Source organism: Hypanus sabinus, chromosome 6, assembly GCF_030144855.1.
Source record: "Hypanus sabinus isolate sHypSab1 chromosome 6, sHypSab1.hap1, whole genome shotgun sequence".
NCBI classification, from domain to species: Eukaryota; Metazoa; Chordata; class Chondrichthyes; order Myliobatiformes; family Dasyatidae; genus Hypanus; species Hypanus sabinus.
In genome coordinates this window covers 105,551,212-105,563,773 of record NC_082711.1, presented here as the reverse complement: position 1 = coordinate 105,563,773, position 12,562 = coordinate 105,551,212, and positions in this window count along the sequence as shown.

Genomic DNA, 12,562 nt, shown 5'->3' with positions numbered 1-12,562 from the left:
GTGTCGAATCTCGCCGTAAAAGTGCGCGTTTGTGTAGTTACTGACTAGAAAAATTTAAAACGACGGACAGCTGTTGGCTTTCGCACAGGAGAACTTAAAAGTTAAAAAAGCAAATACTGGAATGTATGGCGGCAACCGACAGGGAGTTCACGAACAGATTGACCCAGCTGACAACGAACATTGAAAAACTGACTAACTCTGTTGCATTAATAAAGCACCTTGTTAAATGTATAAAATATGTCTGCATCAGTATTATCTTGTATTTCCATACAATGTTACATTAGGCTGTTACACATCTATTGTCAGAGAAGTACTTGCATAAATAGGTAAACCACCTTCATACGAGCAAGGACAGAAAACAGGGCAAAGCGAGTACAGTATACATTTGTATTCAGGGTCAAAGTATTTGGTGAGTACATTTCTAACTCTTCTGTCTTCAATCTCATTGCCGTCTGTTCTGAAATTGTTAGGTTACGTTCAAGAAAACAATGAAGTAGCGTGCTGCCATCTGATAGCATTTTCAAAGGTCTCCAGTTACCCCGTCCACACTGATCTGCCCGAGTAGCATTTTCAAAAATACCCACCCTGGAAAGCGTTTCTGAAAAGCTCCAGTTTCGGGGATGAAAATGCCATTTTAGTGTGGATGGAGGGTAAAAACGAAGAGAAAAAGCTTTGGTTATGGATTTATCCAACGTAGTGTAAATCAGGGTTTTCCGGGCTCGTTGGGCTGTGCAGCTCGAAGGGCTGTAAGGGCCTATTCCGTGCTGTATCTCTAAATAAAATAAGTAAGAAGTTCTTTCATAATGGCCAAATTGTAATCTGGATTCTAGAGGAATGATCAATTACTATTGTTAAATTCACTTACTGAAGGCTGGCAGCAAATATATAAATCTCAGTCTATTTCAGACACAGGCTTTCTAGAGACCAATATAAAAGGTCAATAGGAAAAGGCCCCAGCACTGGTGAATTCATTCTTCCATTACGGTACATTACATCAGCAAACACAGTTAGAAGTCTCTGCTGGCTGCGAAACATCAAGGACCGGAAAGGTCCATGCCTTACTTTGCTTTATTACATTTTCTTTCGCCTGATTCATTTGCCTTTTATAATAAGTTATTACAATAAAAGTAAACAAAAATGCTGGAAGGTCTTCGTGGATCAAGCATCTTGGAGAGAAAAGCAGATGAATGTTGAAAGGTCAATCAATCTGATATATTAATTAAATTAAGGCCTAGATAGAGTGGAAGTGGAGCGAATGCTTCCTGTAGTGGGGGAATCTAGGATCAGAGCACACAGCCTCAGAATAAAGCAAGGGTTTCCAACCTGGGGGTTCCCCTTGCCTAATGGTATTAGTTTATGGCATAAAAAGGGTTGGGACCTCCTGGAATAGTGTGACACCGCTTTAGAACAGAGATGAGGAGAAGTCTCCTTATCCAAAGGGCAGTGAATCTGTGGAATTCATTGCCACTGATGGTTGTGGAGGCCAAGACATTGGGTGTGCTTAAACTGGAGTTTGATCATTCGATTAGTAAAGGTGCCAAAGGTTACAGAGAGAAGGTAGGAAACTGGGGTTGAGGGGGATAATGAATCAGCCACGATGGAATGGCAGAGCATTCTCGATGGGCTGCATAGTTTAATTCTGCTGCTATGACTTATGGACTTCTTTCTCTCTTCTCACAAACACTAACCTTTTCCAACACTTCCTGATCGTCCTTCAGATTTCTGACAGCCACGGTAATTTCTTGTTATCTTCATTCTGTTTATTTTACAAGCTGCTTTTACAGCTGATTGACACAAAAGGACGAGTTAAAAATGGCAATCATATTAACGGGACAACAGACTTACAAATTATTTGACCCATAATTTTGAGCGGTTGGGAACACACATGTGCCGGGAATCTCAGGAGATCTTCTCTGATGAGCAACCAATAGGATTCCCAGAGAACCAGCAGGGTACAGCAGATCCCCATGGATTCTACAAGTCTTTTGGCAAATTTACAACAGGAAATCAGGAAAATCCATTGAAGCAAAAAACAGCAGTGATTATCATAAAGTTTAATATTACAAAAACACTGCATGCCATTCTAAAGGAGGGCAATTAGGACAAATCCGATGAGGGTGAATTTAGGCCAAGTGATCAGAAGCTTCATGGAGCAGTTGGATTAAAGTAGCAGTTTAAACAACGGGAAGAGAAAATCCTGCTTATGTCGCAAAATATCAGTTCTTTAGAATTCATACTGATGCTGTGGGGATGACTAAGGATGGACAAATCTGACAGATGTGTCTTCAAGACCTGAGATTGAGTTACCACATCAAATATGCTGGACTCCAGGTTGAACGTGGAGTGAGTAGGTGCATGAAAGTGTGGCTCCTGATTTTTATTGAAAATCTACCTGTTTATCTTCGTTGTATGCTCGAGATAACTGAATATTTAACATTGTGAACAACCCGGGACGTTGCTGGACACTGGCATGGCAAACAAAATGCACCTTCGAAGTAAAAATGGGGAAACTATAGGCCTCAGGTTAGCCAAATGAAGGCTGATTTTGAGAGATGGTGCAGTTCACCCCTTACTATAGCTGGGAAAATTCAATCAGTAAAAATGACGATACTTCCCAGATTTCTTTACTTGTTCCAGTGCTTGCCAGTTTTCTTACCCAAGTTATTTTTCAGATCAGTCGACCGAGCCATAACCGCCTTTAATTGGGAAAATAAGGTCCCAAGGGTTAATAAGCACCTTCTCCAAAGAGGTTGTGACAGAGGTGGAATGGGCCTTCCTAGCTTTATTCATTATTACTGGGCATCGAACATTCAAAAGGTATTATTTTGGCTTCACCGGCCAGATATAAACTGTGCCTGCTTGAGACACGGTCTTGCCACTCCTCGTCTCTCCCAGCTTTAGTGTATTCTTCCTTGTCATTGAAATCCTCTCAATTCACATCTAACCCGGTCGTGCTCTCCACCCTCAAAACTTTTAATCAATTTCGTTGCTGCTATAAGTTCACATCAGCTTCAGTTTTGGGTCCCATTCATAGAAACCATCTATTTCGTCCCTCCACACTCGATTTAGTTTTTAGACAATGGGGTTTGAACAGTCTTCTGCGCATTAAGGATTTGTACACTGGTAATATATTTGATAGTTTTGATAACCTGTGCAGTAAATAAGGCCTTCCACATAACAATTTTTTAAATACCTGCAGATTTGCCACTTTGTCAAGGAAAAAATTCCCTCTTTTCCTGATCTACCACCTGCTATGTTGTGGGGAAAACTCACTCTTAGCTTTAATAATAGAGGGCTGGTCTCTGTACTATGCTCTCAGCTGATGTCTTTGGAAGTTCAAGATCTAAACAAAACTAAGACTAGGTGGGAGGATGACCTTGGTATGGATCTGGCTGAGGAATATGGGCAAAAGCATCGAATAGGGTTTATAACTCATCATAATGCGCTGGACTGGGGCTCATACAGTTTAAAGTTTTACACAGGGTACATTTAAGTAAAGCCAGGCTTGCTGACATATATCCTGGGACAGATGCTGGCCGTGACAGGTGTTCCTTCTCTCCGGCTGGTTTAGTGCATGTGTTTTGGTCTTGCCCTCAGCTTAATGGATATTGGGCACTGGTTTTTTAAATTATCAGTGAAGTTTTGGGGGTGACACTGAGACCTTGCCCGCTTATAGCTGTATTTGGTTTGGCAGATGATTCTTTGGGTTCAAATGCAAGTCAGTCAGATATCATTGCATTTACATCGCTTTTGGCCCATAGGAGAATCTTGCTGGTCTGGAAATCTGCCACTCCCCCATCTGCTGCTGCTTGGTTAGAGGACGTAATGTTTTTTCTGAAATTAGAAAAGATTAAATTCACTGTGAGGGGGTCTGTGAAAAAGTTCTATTCGAAATGGGGACCTTTCTTGTCATATTTTGGGAGTCTTAAGGAATTACCTACTAGTTCAGGGCATCTGATTGTACTTGGGAAGTTGCCTCTCTTTCAACATGCATATGGTTTACCTCGCAGGGTGGCTGATGAATTGTAATATGAGTACATTCTGGATCATCTGACATGTTGCGGATGTGTGTGGGCCTTCATCTTGAAGTAGTGTGGGGGTATGACTGTGAAATGTCCGTACTTGTATTCATGAATTGTTGTATTGTAAATACATCAGCTGCCATGGTATGTTTGCGGAGGGAGGGTGAGGGGTAAGATATAAAAGCACAATGGAGGAAAATGTAATCCATTATGTATTCTGTATTGTGTCATTCCTTCAATAAGAATATATTTAAAAAAATATGCTGGACTCCAGGGTGCAATGCACCAGGTGATAGGTCCTTGACATCCTCCCCAGGTAAACTCAGCCATGAGCTGAGCATGGACAGTGAGTCCAGTAGGGACGGGACACATGTCAGCATGTCCCAACCTTTAAATATGTGAAACCAGAGATTTTAACTTTTTTGAGCAATCTCTGATGTCATCATTGGGCAAATTCCATATTCTCCTAAATCCGTTTGAGTGCAATTCCAGCAGATGTTTGTGATTAGTCAGCTCCATCTTGGGTACTAGCCTCTGTAGTATCCAAGACCTCTTCAAGGTGTGGTGCCTCAGAAAGGCAACGTCCATTAGTAAGGGACCTCATCACCCAGGACATGCCCTCTTCTCATTGTTACAGTCAGCGAGGAAGTACCAGAGGCCTGAAGGCACACACTCAGTAATTCAGGAACAGTTTCTTCCCCTCTGCCATCTGATTCCTAAAACCTATAACCAATACCACACCTTTTTTTCAATATATATTATTTCTGTTTTTGCACTATTTTTAATCTATTCAATATACATATATATTTATTAAAATTGAGTTAGGTATCTATTTATTTTTTTTCTTTCTATATTATGATTAGCCTAGCAGCAGCTTTGTACTGTTGCTGCTAGGTTAACAAATTTCATGGCACATGCCGGTGATGATAAATCTGATTCTCATTCTGATTTCTATCTCTCTCAGAGATAGCAGCAATTAAGCAGGTTATTTGGTCATGAAAGGTTTCAGAGCTGCACATAATTTCCAGCTAAAGTCACCCGATTACAAGCAGAAGCAGGATTCCTGTTTAATCAGTTTACCTCGGTTACCAACTCACAGTCAAATCAATCATTTTGCTTTGGGAAAGTGAAACCATGCCTCGATGCATCATATATTAATAGAGAACAGATGAAACTTGTTGGAATTCTTCAGTTATAAAACCAACATAACTTTTATGTGAGGACATTCCTGATACACTGCTGTAGGTTGAATGGAAAATCATCAGGACTACTGCTTCTGAAGCCTAATCAATCTACAGGAACTGCAAGAGAAAACTGAGTGAACTCTTCCCTCTTTCTGGATTCTGTAAGGAGTTTGTGTGGTCTCCCTGTGACCACATGGGCTTCCTCCTACAAAGACGTATCGGTTGGTAGGTTAATTAGTGGTTGTAAATTGTCCTGTGATTAGACTAGGGATAAATCGGGAGTTGCTGAGTAGTGTGGCACAAAGGGTTTATTCCACACTGTATCTCAATAAATAAATAAATATTCTCTCCCGGCTTGGCTCCGTTTATTCCTCTAAGTACAATTATCCATTAACTCTGAGAGAGACAGATGTAATCTGTAAAGTTTCGGAGGGAAGGCACCAGAAACCATCACTAATATAATTACAGCGTAAATCTTCACTCTATTGCATTACTTCTGTGAATAACATTAACACTGCTATGGTAGTGCTGAATAGAATTACCAATTTGGATGTGTCAAAAGAGATTATTATGCTGACAACTGCATTGGATAAGCCATTATTGTTGACACAGAGCAGTACCTTTGCAATCGGTTAAGGCTGCAACACAAAGGACACATCAGGAACAAGCTAGGAATGATATGGCAAATGAAGATACACATCAACAACTGGAACAAACATCAGTACTCCCTGGGAGCCAGGACCATTGGGAAGAAAAAGCAGGAAGTGCATCATCGGTCAATACAAGAGAAAAGCCATCAATATGAGGCAGAAAAGGCTTGTGGGAACAAATACAAGTGAGAATGAGAGCTTCTGAGGAGCTTGTTTTAAGGGGGAGGCAAAGAAGCTTAGAGACATGGTGTAAGCCCATGATCAATTCTGCCGGCTACCTGCCTTTTGTTCACTGTGTGATTCATATTCTCTCTCTCTCTGTCTCTCTCTCTCTCTCTCTCTCTCTCTCGGTTTGTTTTGTCTTTTTTTGGTGCGGGGAGTTGAGGTTTGCGGTTTGATATTCTTGCCATTTGCATGATTTGTTTCTCTGCATGAGGGGAGTTTGAAATTCTTGTTGCCTTTTGTGCAGAATTTTTCTCATGGGGGGAGGGCTTATGATCATGTTGCCATTTGTGAGATTTACTTGTTTTTGTGCAGGGTGTGTGATGCTTTTCTTTGAATGACTTCCATGGATTTTTTTGTTTCATGGCTATCTGGAGAAGATGACTCTCAGTTGTATATTGTATACATACATTGATAATAAAGGAACCTTTGAAATATCATCAAACTGCTGTCAAACATACCCATGTGATAAAGGAATGTTCCTGATTGTCAGTGGTCCAACACTCTCTCTAAAAATGAACACATTCAATCTAATTGGACAGTAAATCATCAATCAATTATTATCCTTTCTCCAAACTATAAAAAGCCATGTTATGATCCTTGTGAGTTTTTTTTTCTTTAATTGCTCTGCAATTCCCAGTAATGATATCAGTTAAGGGCTGTTTATATCTATAGCTCTGTCTTCTCATTACTTCAATCCATGATTGCCCAATGGCAATAGACCATAAAGATAAATTAAACTTTCCTATGACTTTAAGTGGAAAGTATCCAGCAGAGATCCTGCAAGTTAAAAATAGAGCTACAATATAGACATTAATCCTTGCTCTGATGAACTCTGTTTCCCACTGTTTGGGTGGAACCATTCCATTCACACTCTGCTTGGTGCCTTGGTTCCACTATCAGACACCATCAAAGAGACAGTAAATTTAAAGTCACCTAATGACGTCCTGGAGAAAACCTTACGAGTCTTAAGGTTCTTGCTTTTTGTTCCTCCACGTAGTCAATCATTATTTTGCAGCATTGAATGAGTTGTTCATGGACACTGAGTTTGTGGTCCTATTTTCTTTACTCCCCCATCTTTTGTCAAATTCTCCCTTCTGAATTGATTTACCCACTATCTTGTACAATGTTGGAATTAGCTTGGGCCATGTTCAGAAGAGCCTTTTTATTTGAATTCCCAACTCCAAGAATTCATGAAGTGTGTTTCAGCAAGAGGGCATCTTGTAAAGGTCCTGGTGGAAGCCTTTCTTATGGATGCCAAAAGATGACCAGTTTGTCACCACAGAACGGGCAATGAGCCTAGTTCACTGGTCCAAACCCACATAGTCAGCCAGACTGCCAGTTTTACACACAAGTCAATTTCCTTCAAAGGCTATTGTCGAAACTGGCTAGCCAACGAGCTTTGAATGTTATGGCACCAGAGCCCTGGTTGATTGTGATTGTGTGTGTTGAACCAGTACAATACTTGCTTGCCAAAACTAAAGGTGTACAAAGCTGATGTCGTCAGCAGTCTCCTGTAGGAATGTGAAACCTGGACCGTATACAGAAGACACCTCAAAATGCTAGAGGGTTTCCATATGTGTAGTTTGAGGTCGAACCTTGGCAGAGCCGAGTCACAAACCCAGAGGCCCTCGACAGGGCAGGGACCACAAATGTTGAGGCCATGATTGTAAAAGCACAGCTTTGGTGGACAGGCCATATTGTACGCATGAAGGAATCCTGAATCCCCAAACATCTAGTATGCAGCGAGCTTTCACTGGGCAAGAGGAATCGAGGCAGACCCAGTAAGAGGTGCTAACACTGCACAAGCTGGGCTTGTACCAAACTAGTTGGAGCAGAGAGCACGAGACCAGAGTGGATGGTGAGCCTTGGTTAGAACCGCTCATAACAACCTGGAGGAGAGACGCTGAGCAGTACTGATCACTACCCGACAAAGAAGGAAAGCAATACTAGTGGCTCTACATCCATATCCAGCACAGTTTTCTTGTCTTTCTTGTGTCCATCTGTGTTGCTCAGCAGCTGCCTAAAAATGCACAACAGAACTACACAGATCTGTAATCGTCAGATCTGACGGACAACCCATCAATTATTCAATCAGTCCATCAATCACTATCAAAGTCACTTGCTGCACGTAAATATAGGACTTTTGTTTTAAGCTGTATCACATGCTTTGTAAGCATCTGTTTTTGCACTGACTGGAGTAGCTCTGCAAACTCGCTGTCTTGAGCAATGACAATAAAGTTCTGATCTAACAGATGTTACAGTCAAATAGGACACAAAACATTGACTTGTTCCCAATGGTCAAGAATGACAAGATTGTCCCCAATGAGTGCAGAGTAGCAGTAATACCCAAGACACTAGTGTGATTCACTGAATTAAAATGTTAGAGTAACTGGAAGGCAATTGGATATTGAATTTACTTTATTTCTTACATCCTTCACATACATGAAGAGTAAAAATCTTTACATTATGTCTCCGTCTAAATGTGCAATCTCCAATCACAGTAATTTGTAATAAATAGAACAGTCAATGTAACATAGAAATACACTCAAGTCAGCGTGAGTTAATCAGTCTGATAGCCTGGTGGAAGTCCTGGGGCCTGTTGGTCCTGGCTTTTATGCTGCAGTACCATTTCCCAAATGGTAGCAGCTGGAATAGATTGTGGTTGGGGTGACTCAGGTCCCCAATGATTCTTTGAACCCTTTTTTTCCACACCTGTCTTTGTAAATGTCCTGAATCATGGGAAGTTCACAACTACAGATGCGCTGGACTGTCTGCACCACTCTCTGCTGAATCCTACGATTAAGGGAGGTACAGTTCCCATACCAGGCAGAATGCTGTCAATTGTGCCCCTGCAGCAAGTTCTTAGGATTTGGAAGCCCATACCAAGCTTCCTCAGCTGTCTGAGGTGATAGAGGTGCTATTGTGCCTTTTTCATCACACAGCTGGTGTGTACAGACCACGTGAGGTCCTCAGTGATGTGTATGCTGAGGAACTTAAAGCTGTTCACCCTCTCAACCCCAGATCCATTGATGTCAATAGGGGTAAGCCCGTCTCCATTCCTCCTGTAGTCCACAACCAGCTCCTTTGTATTTGCAACATTGAGGGAGAGGTTGTTTTCTTGACACCACTATGTCAAACAGATTGTCTCTTCCCTGTAGGCCACCACATTATTGTTTGAGATAAGACCAATCAATGTAGTGTCATTGGCAAATTTAATTAGCAGATTGGAGCTGTGAGTGGTGACACAGTCATGGGTAAAGGAGGGGACTCAGTATGCAGCCCTGAGGGGCTCCTGCGTTGAAAGTCAGAGGGGTGGAAATGAGGGAGCCCACTCTTACCACCTGCTGGCGATCTGAAAAGAAATCTAGGATCCAGCTACACAAGGCAGGGTCAAGGCTGTGGTCTCTGAGCTTCCTATTGAGCCTGGAGGGAATTATGGTGTTGAATGCTGAACTGTAGTCCAAGAACAGCATACTTACATAAGCATCTTTCTTCTCCAGATGTGTAAGGACGGTATGTAGAGCAGTGGCCATTGTGTCACCTATAGATCAGTTGTGAATTGTAGGGGGTCCAGTGTAGGTGGGAGCAAGCTGCAGATGTAATCCTTGACCAGCCTCTCAAAGCACTTGCTTATTATTGAGGTGAGTGCAACAGGACGTCAGTCATTCAGGCATGTTACCTTGGTCTTTTTTGGTACAGGGACAATGGTGACTAATCTGAAGCAGGAGGGCACTCTACACTGGGAGAGGGAGAGATTAAAAATGTCAGTAAACACACCTGCCAGTTGTGCTGCACACATCCTGAATACTCGCCTTAGGATGCCGTCTGGTCCTGAATACAAAATGTTTGGATAGGACAATCCCCATCATCCTCATTTCTCTGGTTAAACTCTTAAATACCTGGTACTGTAATTGGTTGATGGAAATATCTGTGAGGAATTTTCCAGCCTGTAGTCCAGATTCGATTCATTGGAAGAATCTGTCCACTTGTCTGGGAATCCAATAACTCTGCTGATGAGAAAGTTAAACTGATCAAAACACATGCAGGAACTGAACAAAGGCAATTTCGAATTATATCTCCTTTCCTTCAGCTTTCTATCTGATATCACCTTCTGCAGTTGATTCATTTCCTTCAGCAGTCTTGTCTGAACCAATTTTTCCTCGGAACCCACAAAACTTTGACCTGAAACTTATCCTCTTGTTACCCTTATTAACCTGTACCTTTACAGCAGCTACAACACGACCTTTGTTCTGCAGAATGTCTCTTTTTAATCAGCAATATGACGCTGAACTTCCAGTCATTGGTCTATTTAGTTCTTGCACAACCACCAGTAAGACTCTCTTACCCCAGCTTTCTATACCCTCCAAAGATAACTTGTCATCCCTCACGTTACAGCTTTCTGGGTTCAAACAATGAATTAAATAGCTCATACAAAATGAGCAGATCAGGCAGCATCTATGGAAATGAATAAACACTCAACATCTCAGGCTGAGACCCTTCATCAGGACTGAATTCGATAAACTCATATCATGAATTTGCTTTACCCATTTACACCTTTTCAACTCACATCTTTTCTTTCTGTTGGTATCTCATTCTGAAATGCTTGGTCATTCCCATTGTCATTTAATCCTTGTGTGTTCCGCCTTAACATTTTTATTTTGCCCTTCCTTTTCTTTCTCCATTCTTCTATACCTGGACATTTCCATTTTCATTTCAGTTTCAAGATCATCGACCTGAAACATTGACCGTTTCCCATTCTCTGGATGATGCCTGATCTGCTATTTCCAGAATTTTTTTTGTTTTAATTCAAACAAAATTAAATAGAATAACATCTGCCATCTCAAAATAGCTGCTTGCTGCTTAGACAGTGCCGTGGACATACAAAATTATGTACTCTTAAAAGAGCAGAAAGCCCCAAAACCTGACACAATAGTTAAGATTTGCTGATCACCTGCAACAGTGGATTCTCATTCTAGCAGCTTAAGTGATACCGTCATGGAGTTGTAAGGCAGATCAAAACTAATGTAACCTAATCCCGTTTGACCATAAGATATAGGAGCAGAAGAAGGCCATTCGCCCCATCGAGTCTTTTCTGCCATTCAATCATGGGCTGATCCAATTCTTCCAGTCATCCCCACTCCCCTGCCTTCTCCCCATACCCTTTCATACCCTGGCTGATCAAGAACCTATCAATCTCTGCCTTAAATACACCCAGTTATTTGGCCTCCACAATCTCTCTTGGTAACAAATTCCACAGATTTGCCACCTCTGACTAAAGTAATTTCTCCACATCTCAATTCTAAATTGACACCCTTCAATCCTTAAGTCGTGCCGTCTTGTCCTAGAATCCGCTACCATGGGAATTAACTTTCCCATATTTAACCTGTTCAGGCCTGTTAACATTGGGGATGTTTCTCTGAGATCCCCCCTCAATCTCCTGAATTCCAGGGAATACAGCCCTATAGTTGCCAGACATTCCTCACACAGTAATCCTTTCATTCCTGGAATCATTCTTATGAATCTTCTCTGAACCCTCTCCAATGTCAGTATATCCTTTCTAAAATAAGGAGCCCAAAACTGCACACAATACTCCAAGTGTGGTCTCATGAGTGCCTTATAGAGCCTCAACATCACATCCCTGCTCTTATATTCTATGCCTATAGAAATGAATGCAAACATTTCATTTGCCTTCTTCACCACCGTCTCAACCTGGGGGTTATCCTTTAGGGTATCTTGCACAAGGATTCTCAAGTCCCTTTGTATCTCTTCATTTTGAATTCTCTCCCCATCTAAATAACTGTCTGCCCGTTTAATTCTTCCACCAAGGTGCATGACCATACACTTTCCAACATTGTATTTCATTTGCCACTTCTTTTCCCATTCCCCTAAACTATCTAAGTCTCTCTGCAGGATGTCTGTTTCCTCAACACTACCTGCTCCTCCACCTATCTTTGTATCGTCAGCAAATTTAGCCTCAAATACATTAATATCATAGTCCAAATCATTGACATACATCATAAAAAGCAGCGGTCCCAACACTAACACACGTGGAACTCCTCTGGTAACTGGCAGCCAGGCAGAATAGGATCCCCTTATTCCGACTCTCTGTTTCCTGCCGAGCAGCCAATGCTCCACCCATGCTGGTAACTCCCCTGTAATTCCATGAGATCTTATCTTGCTAAGCAGCCTTATGTGCGGCACCTTGTCAAAGGCCTTCTGAAAATCCAAGTACACCACATTTACAGCATCTCCTTTGTCTACCCTGCTTGTAATTTCCTCAAAGAATCTGAAGCAGGTTTGAGGTAAGTTTGTCAGGCAGGATTTCAAGAATCTCAGGAAACCATGCTGGCTTTGGCCTACCTTGTCATGTGCCTTCAGGTACTACGTAATTTCATCCCTAACAATCGATCCAACAACTCCCCAACCACTGATGTCAGGCTAACAGGTCTATAGTTGCCTTTCTGCTGCCTGCCACCCTTCT